Below are 18,817 nucleotides of genomic sequence, written 5' to 3'. Positions count from 1 at the left end.
CCAGGGGTACAACTTACACCCCATTGTGATCCATGTTCTTACAGAGCCTACCACCCTCTTCAAATGTTGTAACCCACATGTTTCTACAAAATCCTCGAGCGGAGCTATGACTCGTCAAAGTTGGACGCAATGTTAAGTCAATGGGATTTTTTGGGTGGTTTTTCGCCCCCCTTTCGGAAATCCTGCACCCGATCGCTTATAAAAGTCATAGCACACCTCTCCTCAATAAGCCGGTCGATTTGAGCCCTAATTTATGGGTCTACGACAAACCGTGTGGGACGAGTTACGCGCCGAAAAAGTGTGCAGACATAAGAATAATAAGATATAATAATAATAATAATAATAAGTATGAGCAATAATAATAGTGATGCCTTGCATAAATGCAAGCACCACTAATAACTAGATAGGTACATTTCCTGAAGAAAATGTGAGTGGTGCTTGCCGTGGCAAATTTCAGGGGACAATTTATGATTATACTCCAAGCCAAAAGTAAAATGGTCCAACCCCCGTGTCTCTACGATGTTCTGAAGCAGAGATATAAGGATTTGTTTACTCTGTTGCTAGGGTACTGTATTTGGTTGCTAGGGGAAAAAATGGCATCCACTAGTGATTACCCTCCGTGTCACGAGTCAAACGGTCCAAACCCTGTGTCTCTATGATGTTCTGATGTGGAGATATAAGGCTTTGTTTACTCTGTTGCTAGGGTACTGTATTTGGTTGCTAGGGAAAAAAATGGCACCCACTAGTGATTACATGCCGAGTCACAAGTAAAATGGTCCAACCCCCGTGTCTCTACGATGTTCTGAAGCAGAGATATAAGGCTTTGTTTACTCTGTTGCTAGGGTACTGTATTTGGTTGCTAGGGAAAAAAATGGCATCCACTAGTGATTACCCTCCGAGTCACGAGTCAAACGGTCCAAACCCCGTGTCTCTATGATGTTCTGATGCGGAGATATAAGGCTTTGTTTACTCTGTTGCTAGGGTACTATATTGGGTTGCTAGGGGCGTGGCTTGGGAGTGGCCAATGATGTCGCAAATTATTACGCTCTGAGTCACAAGTAAAATGGTCCAACCTCCGTGTCTCTACGATGTTCTGATGCGGAGATATAAGGCTTTGTTTACTCTGTTGCTAGGGTACTGTATTTGGTTGCTAGGGAAAAAAATGGCATCCACTAGTGATTACCCTCCGAGTCACGAGTCAAACAGTCCAAACCCCATGTCTCTACGATGTTCTGATGCGGAGATATAAGGCTTTGTTTACTCTGTTGCTAGGGTACTATATTTGGTTGCTAGGGGCGTGGCTTGGGAGTGGCCAATGATGTCGCAAGTTATTACGCTCTGAGTCACAAGTAAAATGGTCCAACCCCCGTGTCTCTACGATGTTCTGATGCGGAGAAATAAGGGTTTGTTTATTTGGTTGCTAGGGTGCTCCAATTTGGTTGCTAGGGGCGTGGCTTGGGAGTGGCCAATGATGCGGCCAGTGATTACCCTCCGAGTCACGAGTAAAACGGTCCAACCCCCGTGATTCTATGATGTTCTGATGCAGAGATATAAGGCTTTGTTTATTCGGTTGCTAGGGTGCTCATATTTGGTTGCTAGGGGCGTGGCTTGAGAGTGGCCAATGATGTCGCAAGTTATTACCCTCTGAGTCACAAGTAAAATGGTCCAACCCCCGTGTCTCTACGATGTTCTGATGCGGAGAAATAAGGATTTGTTTATTCGGTTGCTAGGGTGCTCCAATTTGGTTGCTAGGGGCGTGGCTTGGGCGTGGCCAATGATGCGGCCAGTGATTACCCTCCGAGTCATGAGTAAAACGGTCCAACCCCCATGATTCTACGATGTTCTGATGTCAAGATATAACTGTTTGAATTTTATGTTGCTAGGGTGCTTAAAAGTGGTTGCTAGGGGCGTGGCTTAATAGCTCTGGGACTATCCTGGTAAATTGATTGGATGTCTGAGTAAAATGAGCCCACCCCCATGTCTCTACGATATTGTAAAGCGAAGATATCCCATCTGGAACTTTTTTATTCCCTTATATGGGCATGTTTCCTGCCCCATTATAAGTCAATGGGAATTTTCGGGTGCCTCTTACACCCCAGGGGTACAGCTTACACCCCAATGTGATGTATGTTCTTACAGAGTCTATCACCCTCTTCAAATGTTGTAACCTACATGTTTCTACAAAATCCTCAAGCGGAGCTATGACCCGTCAAAGTTCGGCCCAATGTTAAGTCAATGGGATTTTTCGGGTGGTTTTTCGCCCCCCTTTCGAAAATCCTGCACCTGATCGCTTATAAAAGTCATAGCACACCTCTCCTTAATAATCCGGTCGATTTGAGCCCTCTTTCATGGGACTGTGGCAAACCGTGCGGGACGAGTTACGCGCCGAAAAAGTGTGCAGACATAAGAATAATAAGATATAATAATAAGTATGAGCAATAATAATAGTGATGCTTTGCATAAATGCAAGCACCACTAATAATAATAATAATAATAAGTATGCAAGATAGTAATAGTGATGCCTTGCATAAATGCAAGCACCACTAATAACTAGATAGGTACATTTCCTGAAGAAAATGTGAGTGGTGCTTGCCGTGGCAAATTTCAGGGGACAATTTATGATTATACTCCAAGCCAAAAGTAAAATGGTCCAACCCCCGTGTCTCTACGATGTTCTGAAGCAGAGATATAAGGATTTGTTTACTCTGTTGCTAGGGTACTGTATTTGGTTGCTAGGGGAAAAAATGGCATCCACTAGTGATTACCCTCCGAGTCACGAATCAAACGGTCCAAACCCTGTGTCTCTATGATGTTCTGATGTGGAGATATAAGGCTTTGTTTACTCTGTTGCTAGGGTACTGTATTTGGTTGCTAGGGAAAAAAATGGCATCCACTAGTGATTACCCTCCGAGTCACGAGTCAAACGGTCCAAACCCCGTGTCTCTATGATGTTCTGATGCGGAGATATAAGGCTTTGTTTACTCTGTTGCTAGGGTACTATATTTGGTTGCTAGGGGCGTGGCTTGGGAGTGGCCAATGATGTCGCAAATTATTACGCTCTGAGTCACAAGTAAAATGGTCCAACCCCCGTGTCTCTACGATGTTCTGATGCGGAGATATAAGGCTTTGTTTACTCTGTTGCTAGGGTACTGTATTTGGTTGCTAGGGGGGAAAATGGCATCCACTAGTGATTACCCTCCGAGTCACGAGTCAAACGGTCCAACCCCCGTGTCTCTACGATGTTCTGATGCGGAGATATAAGGCTTTGTTTACTCTGTTGCTAGGGTACCTTATTTGGTTGCTAGGGAAAAAAATTGCATCCACTAGTGATTACCCTCCGAGTCACGAGTCAAACGGTCCAACCCCCGTGTCTCTACGATGTTCTGATGCGGAGATATAAGGGTTTGTTTACTCTGTTGCTAGGGTACTGTATTTGGTTGCTAGGGGAAAAAATGGCATCCACTAGTGATTACCCTCCGAGTCACGAGTCAAACGGTCCAAACCCCATGTCTCTACGATGTTCTGATGCGGAGATATAAGGCTTTGTTTACTCTGTTGCTAGGGTACTGTATTTGGTTGCTAGGGGCGTGGCTTGGGAGTGGCCAATGATGTGCCCAGTGATTACACTCCGAGTCACAAGTAAAACGGTCCAACCCCCGTGTCTCTACGATGTTCTGATGCGGAGATATAAGGCTTTGTTTACTCTGTTGCTAGGGTACTGTATTTGGTTGCTAGGGGCGTGGCTTGGGAGTGGTCAATTATGTGCCCAGTGATTACACCCCGAGTCACAAGTAAAACGGTCCAACCCCCGTGTCTCTACGATGTTCTGATGCGGAGATATAAGGCTTTGTTTATTCTGTTGCTAGGGTACTGTATTTGGTTGCTAGGGGCGTGGCTTGGGAGTGGCCAATGATGTGTCCAGTGATTACACTCTGAGTCACAAGTAAAACGGTCCAAACCCCGTGTCTCTACGATGTTCTGATGCGGAGATATAAGGCTTTGTTTATTCGGTTGCTAGGGTGCTCAAATTTGGTTGCCAGGGGCGTGGCTTGGGAGTGGCCAATGATGTGCCCAATTGTTACACCCCTAGTCACAAGTTAAACGGTCCAACCCCCGTGTCTCTACGATGTTCTGATGCCGAGATATAACTGTTTGTATTTTATGTTGCTAGGGTGCTCAAAAGTGGTTGCTAGGGGCGTGGCTTAGTAAGTCTGTAAGGATCCTGAGAGACTGATTGGATGCCTGAGTAAAATGAGCCCACCCCCATGTCTCTATGAGACTGTGGTGCAAAGATATCCATCCGGGCATTTTATAATGGCAGTCTATGGTATAGGTTGCTAGGGTGCCCAAAATGGTTGCTATGGTAACCTTACACCCCATTGTGGGGGACGTCCTGACAGAGTCTAGCACCCTCTTCAAATTTAGTAACCCACATGTTTCTATGAAATCCTGGCTCGGACCTATGACCCGTCAAAGTTTTTGCAATGGTAAGTCTATGGGATTTTGCCCCATTGACTTTTCATTGGGGCACTTTTGGGCACCTCTTACACCCCAGGGGTACAACTTACACCCCATTGTGATCCATGTTCTTACAGAGCCTACCACCCTCTTCAAATGTTATAACCCACATGTTTCTACAAAATCCTCGAGCGGAGCTATGACTCGTCAAAGTTGGGCGCAATGTTAAGTCAAAGGGATTTTTTGGGTGGTTTTTCGCCCCCCTTTCGGAAATCCTGCACCCGATCGCTTATAAAAGTCATAGCAGACTTCTCCTCAATAAGCCGGTCGATTTGAGCCCTAATTTATGGGTCTACGACAAAGCGTGCGGGACGAGTTACGCGCCGAAAAAGTGTCCAGAAAAAGAAGAATAATAATAATAACTAGATAGGTACATTTCCTGAAGAAAATGTGAAGTGGTGCTTGCCGTGGCAAATTTCGGGGGACAATATATGATTATACTCCAAGCCAAAAGTAAAACAATTCAACCCACATGTCTCTACGATATTCTGATGCGAAGATATAAGGCTTTGTTTATTCGGTTGCTAGGGTACTGTATTTGGTTGCTAGGGAGAAAATTGGCATCCACTAGTGATTACACTCCGAGTCAAGAGTCAAACGGTCAAACCCCCGTGTCTCTACGATGTTCTGATGCGGAGATATAAGGCTTTGTTTACTTTGTTGCTAGGGTACTATATTTGGTTGCTAGGGAGAAAATTGGCATTCACTAGTGATTACACTCCGAGTCACGAGTCAAACGGTCAAACCCCCGTGTCTCTACGATGTTCTGATGCGGAGATATAAGGCTTTGTTTACTTTGTTGCTAGGGTACTGTATTTGGTTGCTAGGGAAAAAATGGCATCCACTAGTGATTACCCTCCGAGTCATGAGTCAAACGGTCCAACCCCCGTGTCTCTACGATGTTCTGATGCGGAGATATAAGGCTTTGTTTACTCTGTTGCTAGGGTACTGTATTTGGTTGCTAAGGAAAAAAATGGCATCCACTAGTGATTACCCTCCGAGTCACGAGTCAAATGATCCAACCCCCGTGTCTCTACGATGTTCTGATGCGGAGATATAAGGCTTTGTTTACTCTGTTGCTAGGGTACTGTATTTGGTTGCTAGGGAAAAAAATGGCATCCACTAGTGATTACCCTCCGAGTCACGAGTCAAATGGTCCAACCCCCGTGTCTCTGCGATGTTCTGATGTGGAGATAAAAGGCTTTGTTTACTCTGTTGCTAGGGTAATGTATTTGGTTGCTAGGGAGAAAATTGGCATCCACTAGTGATTACACTCCGAGTCACGAGTCAAACGGTCCAAACCCCGTGTCTCTACGATGTTCTGATGCGGAGATATAAGGGTTTGTTTACTCTGTTGCTAGGGTACTGTATTTGGTTGCTAGGGAAAAAATGGCATCCACTAGTGATTACCCTCCGAGTCATGAGTCAAACGGTCCAACCCCCGTGTCTCTACGATGTTCTGATGCGGAGATATAAGGCTTTGTTTACTCTGTTGCTAGGGTACTGTATTTGATTGCTAAGGAAAAAAATGGCATCCACTAGTGATTACCCTCCGAGTCACGAGTCAAACGATCCAACCCCCGTGTCTCTACGATGTTCTGATGCGGAGATATAAGGCTTTGTTTACTCTGTTGCTAGGGTACTGTATTTGGTTGCTAGGGAAAAAAATGGCATCCACTAGTGATTACCCTCCGAGTCACGAGTCAAACGGTCCAACCCCCGTGTCTCTACGATGTTCTGATGCAGAGATATAAGGCTTTGTTTACACTGTTGCTCGGGTACTGTATTTGGTTGCTAGGGAAAAAAATTGGCATCCACTAGTGATTACATGCCGAGTCACGAGTAAAACGGTCCAACCCCCGTGTCTCTACGATGTTCTGATGCTGAGTTATAAGGCTTTGTTTACACTGTTGCTAGGGTACTGTATTTGGTTGCTAGGGAAAAAATTGGCATCCACTAGTGATTACATGCCGAGTCACGGGTAAAACGGTCCAACCCCCGTGTCTCTACGATGTTCTGATGCGGAGATATAAGGCTTTGTTTACACTGTTGCTAGGGTACTGTATTTGGTTGCTAGGGAAAAAATTGGCATCCACTAGTGATTACATGCCGAGTCACGAGTAAAACGGTCCAACCCCCGTGTCTCTACGATGTTCTGATGCAGAGATATAAAGCTTTGTTTACACTGTTGCTAGGGTACTGTATTTGGTTGCTAGGGAAAAAAATTGGCATCCACTAGTGATTACATGCCGAGTCACGAGTAAAACGGTCCAACCCCCGTGTCTCTACGATGTTCTGATGCTGAGTTATAAGGCTTTGTTTACACTGTTCCTAGGGTACTGTATTTTGTTTACTAGGGAAAAAATTGGCATCCACTAGTGATTACATGCCGATTCACGGGTAAAACGGTCCAACCCCCGTGTCTCTACGATGTTCTGATGCGGAGATATAAGGCTTTGTTTACACTGTTGCTAGGGTACTGTATTTGGTTGCTAGGGAAAAAATTGGCATCCACTAGTGATTACACTCTGATTCACGAGTCAAACGGTCCAACCCCCGTGTCTCTACGATGTTCTGATGCGGAGATATAAGGCTTTGTTTACTCTGTTGCTAGGGTACTGTATTTGGTTGCTAGGGAAAAAAATGGCATCCCATAATGATTACACTCTGAGTCACGAGTCAAACGGTCCAACCCCCGTGTCTCTACGATGTTCTGATGTGGAGATATAAGGTTTTGTTTACTCTGTTGCTAGGGTACTGTATTTGGTTGCTAGGGAAAAAATTGGCATCCCATAATGATTACACTCTGAGTCACGAGTCAAACGGTCCAACCCCCGTGTCTCTACGATGTTCTGATGCGGAGATATAAGGCTTTGTTTACTCTGTTGCTAGGGTACTGTATTTGGTTGCTAGGGAAAAAATTGGCATCCCATAATGATTACACTCTGAGTCACGAGTCAAACGGTCCAACCCCCGTGTCTCTACGATGTTCTGATGCGGAGATATAAGGTTTTGTTTACTCTGTTGCTAGGGTACTGTATTTGGTTGCTAGGGAAAAAATTGGCATCCCATAATGATTACACTCCGAGTCACGAGTCAAACGGTCCAACCCCCGTGTCTCTACGATGTTCTGATGCGGAGATATAAGGCTTTGTTTACTCTGTTGCTAGGGTACTGTATTTGGTTGCTAGGGAAAAAATTGGCATCCCATAATGATTACACTCTGAGTCACTAGTCAAACGGTCCAACCCCCGTGTCTCTACGATGTTCTGGTGCGGAGATATAAGGCTTTGTTTACTCTGTTGCTAGGGTACTGTATTTGGTTGCTAGGGAAAAAAATGGCATCCCATAATGATTACACTCCGAGTCACAAGTAAAAAGGTCCAACCCCCGTGTCTCTACGATGTTCTGATGCGGAGATATAAGGCTTTGTTTACTCTGTTGCTAGGGTACTGTATTTGGTTGCTAGGGAAAAAATTGGCATCCCATAATGATTACACTCTGAGTCACTAGTCAAACGGTCCAACCCCCGTGTCTCTACGATGTTCTGGTGCGGAGATATAAGGCTTTGTTTACTCTGTTGCTAGGGTACTGTATTTGGTTGCTAGGGAAAAAAATGGCATCCACTAGTGATTACCCTCCGAGTCACGAGTCAAACGGTCCAACCCCCGTGTCTCTACGATGTTCTGATGCAGAGATATAAGGCTTTGTTTACACTGTTGCTCGGGTACTGTATTTGGTTGCTAGGGAAAAAAATTGGCATCCACTAGTGATTACATGCCGAGTCACGAGTAAAACGGTCCAACCCCCATGTCTCTACGATGTTCTGATGCTGAGTTATAAGGCTTTGTTTACACTGTTGCTAGGGTACTGTATTTGGTTGCTAGGGAAAAAATTGGCATCCACTAGTGATTACATGCCGAGTCACGGGTAAAACGGTCCAACCCCCGTGTCTCTACGATGTTCTGATGCGGAGATATAAGGCTTTGTTTACACTGTTGCTAGGGTACTGTATTTGGTTGCTAGGGAAAAAATTGGCATCCACTAGTGATTACATGCCGAGTCACGAGTAAAACGGTCCAACCCCCGTGTCTCTACGATGTTCTGATGCAGAGATATAAGGCTTTGTTTACACTGTTGCTAGGGTACTGTATTTGGTTGCTAGGGAAAAAAATTGGCATCCACTAGTGATTACATGCCGAGTCACGAGTAAAACGGTCCAACCCCCGTGTCTCTACGATGTTCTGATGCTGAGTTATAAGGCTTTGTTTACACTGTTGCTAGGGTACTGTATTTTGTTTACTAGGGAAAAAATTGGCATCCACTAGTGATTACATGCCGATTCACGGGTAAAACGGTCCAACCCCCGTGTCTCTACGATGTTCTGATGCGGAGATATAAGGCTTTGTTTACACTGTTGCTAGGGTACTGTATTTGGTTGCTAGGGAAAAAATTGGCATCCACTAGTGATTACACTCTGATTCACGAGTCAAACGGTCCAACCCCCGTGTCTCTACGATGTTCTGATGCGGAGATATAAGGCTTTGTTTACTCTGTTGCTAGGGTACTGTATTTGGTTGCTAGGGAAAAAAATGGCATCCCATAATGATTACACTCTGAGTCACGAGTCAAACGGTCCAACCCCCGTGTCTCTACGATGTTCTGATGTGGAGATATAAGGTTTTGTTTACTCTGTTGCTAGGGTACTGTATTTGGTTGCTAGGGAAAAAATTGGCATCCCATAATGATTACACTCTGAGTCACGAGTCAAACGGTCCAACCCCCGTGTCTCTACGATGTTCTGATGCGGAGATATAAGGCTTTGTTTACTCTGTTGCTAGGGTACTGTATTTGGTTGCTAGGGAAAAAATTGGCATCCCATAATGATTACACTCTGAGTCACGAGTCAAACGGTCCAACCCCCGTGTCTCTACGATGTTCTGATGCGGAGATATAAGGTTTTGTTTACTCTGTTGCTAGGGTACTGTATTTGGTTGCTAGGGAAAAAATTGGCATCCCATAATGATTACACTCCGAGTCACGAGTCAAACGGTCCAACCCCCGTGTCTCTACGATGTTCTGATGCGGAGATATAAGGCTTTGTTTACTCTGTTGCTAGGGTACTGTATTTGGTTGCTAGGGAAAAAATTGGCATCCCATAATGATTACACTCTGAGTCACTAGTCAAACGGTCCAACCCCCGTGTCTCTACGATGTTCGGATGCGGAGATATAACTGTTTGAATTTTATGTTGCTAGGGTGCTGAAAAGTGGTTGCTAGGGGCGTGGCTTAGTAAGTCTTTAAGGATCCTGAGAAACTGATTGGATGCCTGAGTAAAATGAGCCCACCCCCATGTCTCTATGACACTGTGCTACAAAGATATCCATCTGGGCATTTTATAATGGCAGTCTATGGGAGATGTTGCTAGGGTGCCCAAAATTGTTGCTAGGGGCGTGGCTTAATAGCTCTGAGATGATCCTGAGAGACTGATTGGATGCCCGAGTGAAATGAGCCCACCCACTTGTCTGTAGGACATTGTAAAGCGAAGATATCCCAGCTGGAACTTTTTTATTTCCTTATATGGGCATGTTTCCTGCCCCATTATAAGTCAATGGGGCACTTTTGGGTGCCTCTTACACCCCAGGGGTACAACTTACACCCCAATGTGATGTATGTTCTTACAGAGCCTACCACCCTCTTCAAATAATGTAACCCACATGTTTCTACAAAATCCCTGAGCGGAGCTATGACTCGTCAAAGTTTGGCGCAATGTTAAGTCAATGGGATTTTTCGGGTGGTTATTCGCCCCCCTTTCGAAAATCCTGCACTCGATCGCTTATAAAAGTCATAGCACACCTCTCCTCAATAAACCGGTCAATTTGAGCCCTCTTTCGTGTGTCTACGACAAACCGCGCGGGACGAGTTACGCGCCGAAAAAGTGTGCAGACATAAGAATAAGATATAACTAGATATTAAAGTTTGAAGACAAACTTTATGTTGGCTTGAAAAAGCGTAGCCTGAACAATTAAAACGGTTTGACAGAAGTTTAGTTTAGTAGGCAGTCTGGCAGTTAGTATGTTTAAGTATAAAGGTAGCATGATTACCATGAAACTAGCATGATGTTAGCATGATTAGCATGAAGCTAGCATGATGTTAGCATGATTAGCATGAAGCTAGCATGATGCAAGCATGATTAGCATGAAGCTAGCATGATGCTAGCATGATTAGCATGAAGCTAACATGATGTTAACATGATTAGCATGAAGCTAGCATGATGTTAGCATGATTAGCATGAAGCTAGCATGATGTTAGCATGATTAGCATGAAGCTAGCATGATGTTAGCATGATTAGCATGAAGCTAGCATGATTAGCATGAATCTAACATGATGGTAGCATGATTAGCATGAAGCTAGCATGATGGTAGCATGATTAGCATGAAGCTAGCATGATGCTAGCATGATTAGCATGAAGCTAGCATGATGCTAGCATGATTAGCATGAAGCTAGCATGATGTTAGCATGATTAGCATGAAGCTAGCATGAAGCTAGCATGATTAGCATGAAGCTAGCATGATGCTAGCATGATTAGCATGAAGCTAGCATGATGCTAGCATGAAGCTAGCATGAAGCTAGCATGATTAGCATGAAGCTAGCATGATTAGCATGAAGCTAGCATGAAGCTAGCATGATTAGCATGAAGCTAGCATGATGCTAGCATGATTAGCATGAAGCTAGCATGATGCTAACATGATGGTAGCATGATTAGCATGAAGCTAGCATGATGCTAGCATGATTAGCATAAAGCTAGCATGATGCTAGCATGATTAGCATGAAGCTAGCATGATGCTAACATGATGGTAGCATGATTAGCATGAAGCTAGCATGATGCTAGCATGAAGCTAGCATCATGCTAGCATGATTAGCATGAAGCTAGCATGATGCTAGCATGATGGAAGCATGATTAGCATGAAGCTAGCATGATGCTAGCATGATTAGCATGAAGCTAGCATGATGCTAGCATGATGGTAGCATGATTAGCATGAAGCTAGCATGATTAGCATGAAGCTAGCATGATGCTAGCATGAATAGCATGAAGCTAAGATGATTTAGTATGAAGCTAGCATGATTAGCATGAAGCTAGCATGATGCTAGCATGATTAGCATGAAGCTAGCATGATTTAGCATGATGCTAGCATGATTTAGCATGAAGTTAGAAAGATTTATTATGCAATTAGCATAAAGCTAGCATGAAACTAGCATGAAGCTAGTATGACTTAGCATGGAGCTAGCATGAAGCTAACATGACCCAAAGACCCAACCCCCATGTCTCTATGATGTTCAGATCCAGAGATATAAGGCTTCGTTTATTATGTTGCTAGGGTGCTTATATTTGGTTGCTAGGGGCGTGGCTTAATACCTCATTAAGAATCCTAAGAGACTGATTGGATTCCAGAGTAAAATGAGCCCACCCCTATGTCTCTATGACACTCTGGTGCAAAGATATCCATCTGGGCTTTTTATAATGGTAGTCTATGGGAGATGTTGCTAGGGTACCCAAAATTGTTGCTAGGGGCGTGGCTTAATAGCTTTGGGGTGATCCTAAGAGACTGATTGGATGCCTGAGTATAATGAGCCCACCCCCATGTCTCTACGACATTCTAAAGTGAAGATATTCCATCTGGGACGCTTTTATTCCCTTTCATGGGCATGTTTCCTGCCCCATTATAAGTCAATGGGAAATTTTGGGGGCCTCTTACACCCCAGGGGTACAGCTTACACCCCATTGTTAGGTATGTTCTTACACAGCCTGTCAGCCTCCTTAAATGTGGTAAGCCACAAGTTTCTACAAGTTTCTCACTCGCAGCTATGACCCATCAAAGTTTGTCTCAATGTTAAGTCAATGGAAATTTTGGGGTGTTCGAGCCCCCCGTTTAGGAATTCGGAAGGTCCCATCAGTTAGAAAAGATATAGCACACTAAGTCAGACCAGTCTGAAGGTCCGTGGAAAATTTGGTGCATGTAGCTTGAAAGCTCTAGGACGAGTTAGTGTCGAAAATTTAGTCTCAGAAGAAAGCGGAATAATAATAATAACTAGATATTAAAGTTTGAAGACAAACTTTATGTTGGCTTGAAAAAGCGTAGCCTGAACGTTTAAAACGGTTTGACAGAAGTTTAGTTTAGTAGGCTATCTGGCTGTTGGTATGTTTAGGTATGAAGGTAGCATGATTTAGCATGATTTATCATGATGCCAACATGATAAACATGAAGCTAGCATTATGTTAGCATGATTAGCATGAAGCTAGCATGATGTTAGCATGATTAGCATGAAGCTAGCATGATGCTAGCATGATTAACATGAAACTAGCATGATTAGCATGAAGCTAGCATGATTAGCATGATGCTAGCATGATGTTAGCATGATTAGCATGAAGCTAGCATGATGTTAGCATGATTAACATGAAGCTAACATGATGTTAGCATGATGCTAGCATGATAAGCATGAAGCTAGCATGATGCTAGCATGATTAGCATTATTAGCATGAAGCTAGCATGAAGTTAGCATGATGGTAGCATGATTAGCATGAAGCTAGCATGTTGCTAGCATGATTAACATGATGGTAGCATAATTAGCATAAAGCTAGCATGTTGCTAACATGATTAGCATGAAGCTAGCATGATGTTAACATGATTAGCATGAAGCTAGCATGATGCTAGCATGATTAGCATGAAGCTAGCATGATGCTAGCATGATTAGCATGAAGCTAGCATGATGCTAGCATGATTAGCATGAAGCTAGCATGATGCTAGCATGATTAGCATGAAGCTAGCATGATGTTAGCATGATTAACATGAAGCTAGCATGATGCTAGCATGATTAGCATGAAGCTAACATGATGCTAGCATGATGCTAGCATGATTAGCATGAAGCTAGCATGATGCTAACATGATTAGCATGAAGCTAGCATGATGCTAGCATGATTAGCATGAAGCTAGCATGATGCTAGCATGATTAGCATGAAGCTAGCATGATGCTAGCATGATGCTAGCATGATTAGCATGAAGCTAGCATGATGCTTGCATGAAGCTAGCATGATGCTAGCATGATTAGCATGAAGCTAGCATGATGCTAGCATTATTAGCATGAAGCTAGCATGATGCTAGCATGATTAACATGAAGCTAACATGTTGCTAGCATGATTAGCATGAAGCTAGCATGATGCTAGCATGATTAGCATGAGGCTAACATGATGCTACCATGATTAGCATGAGGCTAACATGATGCTAGCATGATTAGCATGAAGCTAGCAGATTAGCATGAAGCTAACATGATGTTAGCATGATTAGCATGAAGCTAGCATGATGCTAACATGATAAGCATGAAGCTAGCATGAAGTTAGCATGATTAGCATGAAGCTAGCGTGATGTTAGCATGATTAGCATGAAGCTAGCATGAAGTAAACATGATGGTAGCATGATTAGCATGAAGCTAGCATGTTGCTAGCATGATTAGCATGATGTTAGCATGATTAGCATAAAGCTAGCATGTTGCTAGCATGATTAGCATGAAGCTAGCATGATGTTACCATGATTAGCATGAAGCTAGCATGATGCTAGCATGAAACTAGCATGATTCTAGCATGATTAGCATGAAGCTAGCATGATTCTAGCATGATTAGCATGAAGCCAGCATGATTAGCATGAAGGTAGCATGAGGCTAGCATGATTAGCATGAAGTAAGCATGAGGTTAGCATGATTAGCATGAAGCTAGCATGATTTAACGTGAAGCTAGCATGATTAGCATGATGCTAACATGATTAGCATGACGCTAGCACTATTTAGCGTGCAGCTAACAAGATTTAACATGAAGTTAGCATGATTTAGCATGAAGTTAGCAAGATTTATTATGAAATTAGCATAAAGCTAGCATGAAACTAGCATGAAGCTAGTATGACTTAGCATGGAGCTAGCATGAAGCTAACATGACCCAAAGACCCAACCCCCATGTCTCTATGATGTTCAGACCAAGAGATATAAGGCTTTGTTTATTATGTTGCTAGGGTGCTCAAATTTGGTTGCTAGGGGCGTGGCTTAATGCCTCAATAAGAATCCTATTAAGACTGATTGGATGCCTGAGTAAAATGAGCCCACCCCTATGTCTCTATGACACTCTGGTGTAAAGATATCCATCTGGGCTTTTTATAATGGTAGTCTATGGGAGATGTTGCTAGGGTACCCAAAATTGTTGCTAGGGGCGTGGCTAAATAGCTTTGGGGCGATCCTAAGAGACTGATTGGATGACTGAGTAAAATGAGCCCACCCCCATGTCTCTACGACACTCTAAAGTAAAGATATTCCATCTGGGACGCTTTTATTCCCTTATATGGGCATGTTTCCTGCCCCATTATAAGTCAATGGGAAATTTTGGGGGCCTCTTACACCCCAGGGGTATAGCTTACACCCCATTGTGATGTATGTTCTTACAGAGCCTGTCAGCCACCTTAAATGTGGTAAGCCACAAGTTTCTACAAGTTTCTCACTCACAGCTATGACCCGTCAAAATTTGTCTCAATGTTAAGTCAATGGAAATTTTGGGGTGTTCGAGACCCCCGTTTAGGAATTCGGAAGGTCCCATCAGTTAGAAAAGATATAGCACACTAAGTCAGACCAGTCTGAAGGTCTGTGGAAAATTTGGTGCATGTAGCTTGAAAGCCCTAGGACGAGTTAGTGTTTATAATTTTGGGGGGAGAAAAAGAATAATAATAATAATAATAATAATAAGTTTAATAGCAATAACAATATATTGGCTTTTTCAAAGCCAACATAATAATAAGTTTAAGAGCAATAACAATATGTTGGCTTTTTCAAGCCAACATAATAATAATAACTAGATAGGTACATTTCCTGAAGAAAATGTGAGTGGTGCTTGCCGTGGCAAAATTCTGGGGACCATACATGATTATACTCCAAGCCAAAAGTAAAACGATCCAACTCCCGTGTCTCTACGATGTTCTGATGCGGAGATATAAGCCTTTGTTTACGCTGTTGCTAGGGTACTGTATTTGGTTGCTAGGGAAAAAATTGGCATCCACTGTTGATTACACTCCAAGTCACAAGTCAAACGGTCCAACCCCCGTGTCTCTACGATATTCTGATGCGGAGATATAAGGCTTTGTTTACTCTGTTGCTAGGGTACTGTATTTGGTTGCTAGGGAAAAAATTGGCATCCCATAGTGATTACACTCTGAGTCACGAGTCAAACGGTCCAACCCCTGTGTCTCTACGATTATCTGATGCGGAGATATAAGGCTTTGTTTACTCTGTTGCTAGGGTACTGTATTTGGTTGCTAGGGGAAAAAGTGGCATCCACTAGTGATTACCCCCCGAGTCACGAGTCAAACGGTCCAACCCCCATGTCTGTACGATGTTCTGATGCGGAGATATAAGGCTTTGTTTACTCTGTTGCTAGGGTACTGTATTTGGTTGCTAGGGAAAAAATTGGCATCCACTAGTGATTACCCTCCGAGTCACGAGTCAAACGGTCCAACCCCCGTGTCTCTACGATGTTCTGATGCGGAGATATAAGGCTTTGTTTACTCTGTTGCTAGGGTACTGTATTTGGTTGCTAGGGAAAAAAATGGCATCCCATAATGATTACACTCTGAGTCACGAGTCAAACGGTCCAACTCCCGTGTCTGTACGATGTTCTGATGTGGAGATATAAGGCTTTGTTTACTCTGTTGCTAGGGTACTGTATTTGGTTGCTAGGGAAAAAAATGGCACCCACTAGTGATTACCCTCCGAGTCACGAGTCAAACGGTCCAAACCCCGTGTCTCTACGTTGTTCTGATGCGGAGATATAAGGCTTTGTTTACTCTGTTGCTAGGGTACTGTATTTGGTTGCTAAGGAAAAAAATGGCATCCACTAGTGATTACCCTCCGAGTCATGAGTCAAACGGTCCAACCCCCATGTCTCTACGATGTTCTGATGTGGAGATATAAGGCTTTGTTTATTCGGTTGCTAGGGTACTGTATTTGGTTGCTAGGGAAAATTTTGACATCCCATAATGATTACACTCTGAGTCACGAGTCAAACGGTCCAACTCCCGTGTCTGTACGATGTTCTGATGTGGAGATATAAGGCTGTGTTTATCCGGTTGCTAGGGTACTGTATTTGGTTGCTAGGGAAAAATTTGGCAACCCATAATGATTACACTCTGAGTCACGAGTCATACGGTCCAACCCCCGTGTCTCTACGATGTTCTGATGCGGAGATTTAAGGCTTTGTTTATTCGGTTGCTAGGGTACTGTATTTGGTTGCTAGGGAAAATTTTGACATCCCATAGTGATTACCCTCCGAGTCACGAGTCAAACGGTGCAACCCCCGTGTCACTACGATGTTCTGATGTGGAGATATAAGGCTTTGTTTACTCTGTTGCTAGGGTACTGTATTTGGTTGCTAGGGAAAAAATTTACATCCCATAGTGATTACCCGCCGAGTCACGAGTCAAACGGTCCAACCCCCGTGTCTCTATGATGTTCTGATGCGGAGATATAAGGCTTTGTTTACTCTGTTGCTAGGGTACTGTATTTGGTTGCTAGGGAAAAAATTGGCATCCCATAATGATTACACGCCGAGTCACTAGTAAAACGGTCCAACCCTCGTGTCTCTACGATGTTCTGATGCGGAGATATAAGGCTTTGTTTACTCTGTTGCTAGGGTACTGTATTTGGTTGCTAGGGAAAAAATTGGCATCCCATAATGATTACACTCCGAGTCACGAGTCAAACAGTCCAACCCCCGTGTCTCTACGATGTTCTGATGCGGAGATATAAGGCTTTGTTTACTCTGTTGCTAGGGTACTGTATTTGGTTGCTAGGGAAAAAATTGGCATCCCATAATGATTACACTCCGAGTCACGAGTCAAACGGTCCAACCCCCGTGTCTCTATGATGTTCTGATGCAGAGATATAACTGTTTGAATTTTATGTTGCTAGGGTGCTCAAAAGTGGTTGCTAGGGGCGTGGCTTAAAACTTTGGGAATATCCTGATAGACTGATTGGATGTCTGAGTAAAATGAGCCCACCCCCTTGTCTTTACGACATTGTAAAGCAAAGATATCCCATCTGGAACTTTTTTATTCCCTTATATGGGCATGTTTCCTGCCCCATTATAAGTCAATGGGAAAATTCGGGTGCCTCTTACACCCCAGGGGTACAACTTACACCCCATTGTGATCCATGTTCTTACAGAGTCTACCACCCTCTTCAAATAATGTAACCCACATATTTTTACAAAATCCTCACTCGTACCTATGACCCGTCAAAGTTTTTGCAATGTTAAGTCTATGGGATTTTCCCCCATTGACTTTTCATTGGGGCACTTTTGGGCGCCTCTTACACCCCAGGGGTACAACTTACACCCCAATGTGATGTATGTTCTTACAGAGTCTACCACCCTCTTCAAATGTTGTAACCCACATGTTTCTACAAAATCCTCGAGCGGAGCTATGACTCGTCAAAGTTGGGCGCAATGTTAAGTCAATGGGATTTTTCGGGTGGTTTTTCGCCCCCCTTTCGGAAATCCTGCACCCGATCGCTTATAAAAGTCATAGCACACCTCTCCTCAATAAGCCGGTCGATTTGAGCCCTCTTTCATGGGTCTACGACAAACCGTGCGGGACGAGTTAGGTGCCGAAAAAACGTGCAGATGTAAGAATAAAATATAATAATATCCCTGAGGAATAGTAATAGTGATGCTTTGCATAAATGCAAGCACCACTAATAATAATAAGTATGAGCAATAGTAATAGTGATGCCTTGCATAAATGCAAGCACCACTAACTAGATAGGTACATTTCCTGAAGAAAATGTGAAGTGGTGCTTGCCGTGGCAAAATTCTCGGGACAATATATGATTATACTCCAACCCAAAAGTAAAACGTTCCAACCCCCGTGTCTCTATGAGGTTTTGATGCAGAGATATAAGGCTTTGTTTATGCGGTTGCTAGGGTACTGTATTTGGTTGCTATGGAAAAATTTGGCATCCACTAGTGATTACACTCAGAGTCACGAGTTAAACGGTCCAACCCCCGTGTCTCTACGATGTTCTGATGCGGAGATATAAGGCTTTGTTTACACTGTTGCTAGGGTACTGTATTTGGTTGCTAGGGAAAAAATTGGCATCCACTAGTGATTACACTCTGATTCACGAGTCAAACGGTCCAACCCCCGTGTCTCTACGATGTTCTGATGCGGAGATATAAGGCTTTGTTTACTCTGTTGCTAGGGTACTGTATTTG

This window comes from Paramisgurnus dabryanus, chromosome 5 (genome assembly GCF_030506205.2).
Source record: "Paramisgurnus dabryanus chromosome 5, PD_genome_1.1, whole genome shotgun sequence".
Lineage (NCBI taxonomy): Eukaryota > Metazoa > Chordata > Actinopteri > Cypriniformes > Cobitidae > Paramisgurnus > Paramisgurnus dabryanus.
This window is presented reverse-complemented; position numbering follows the sequence as displayed.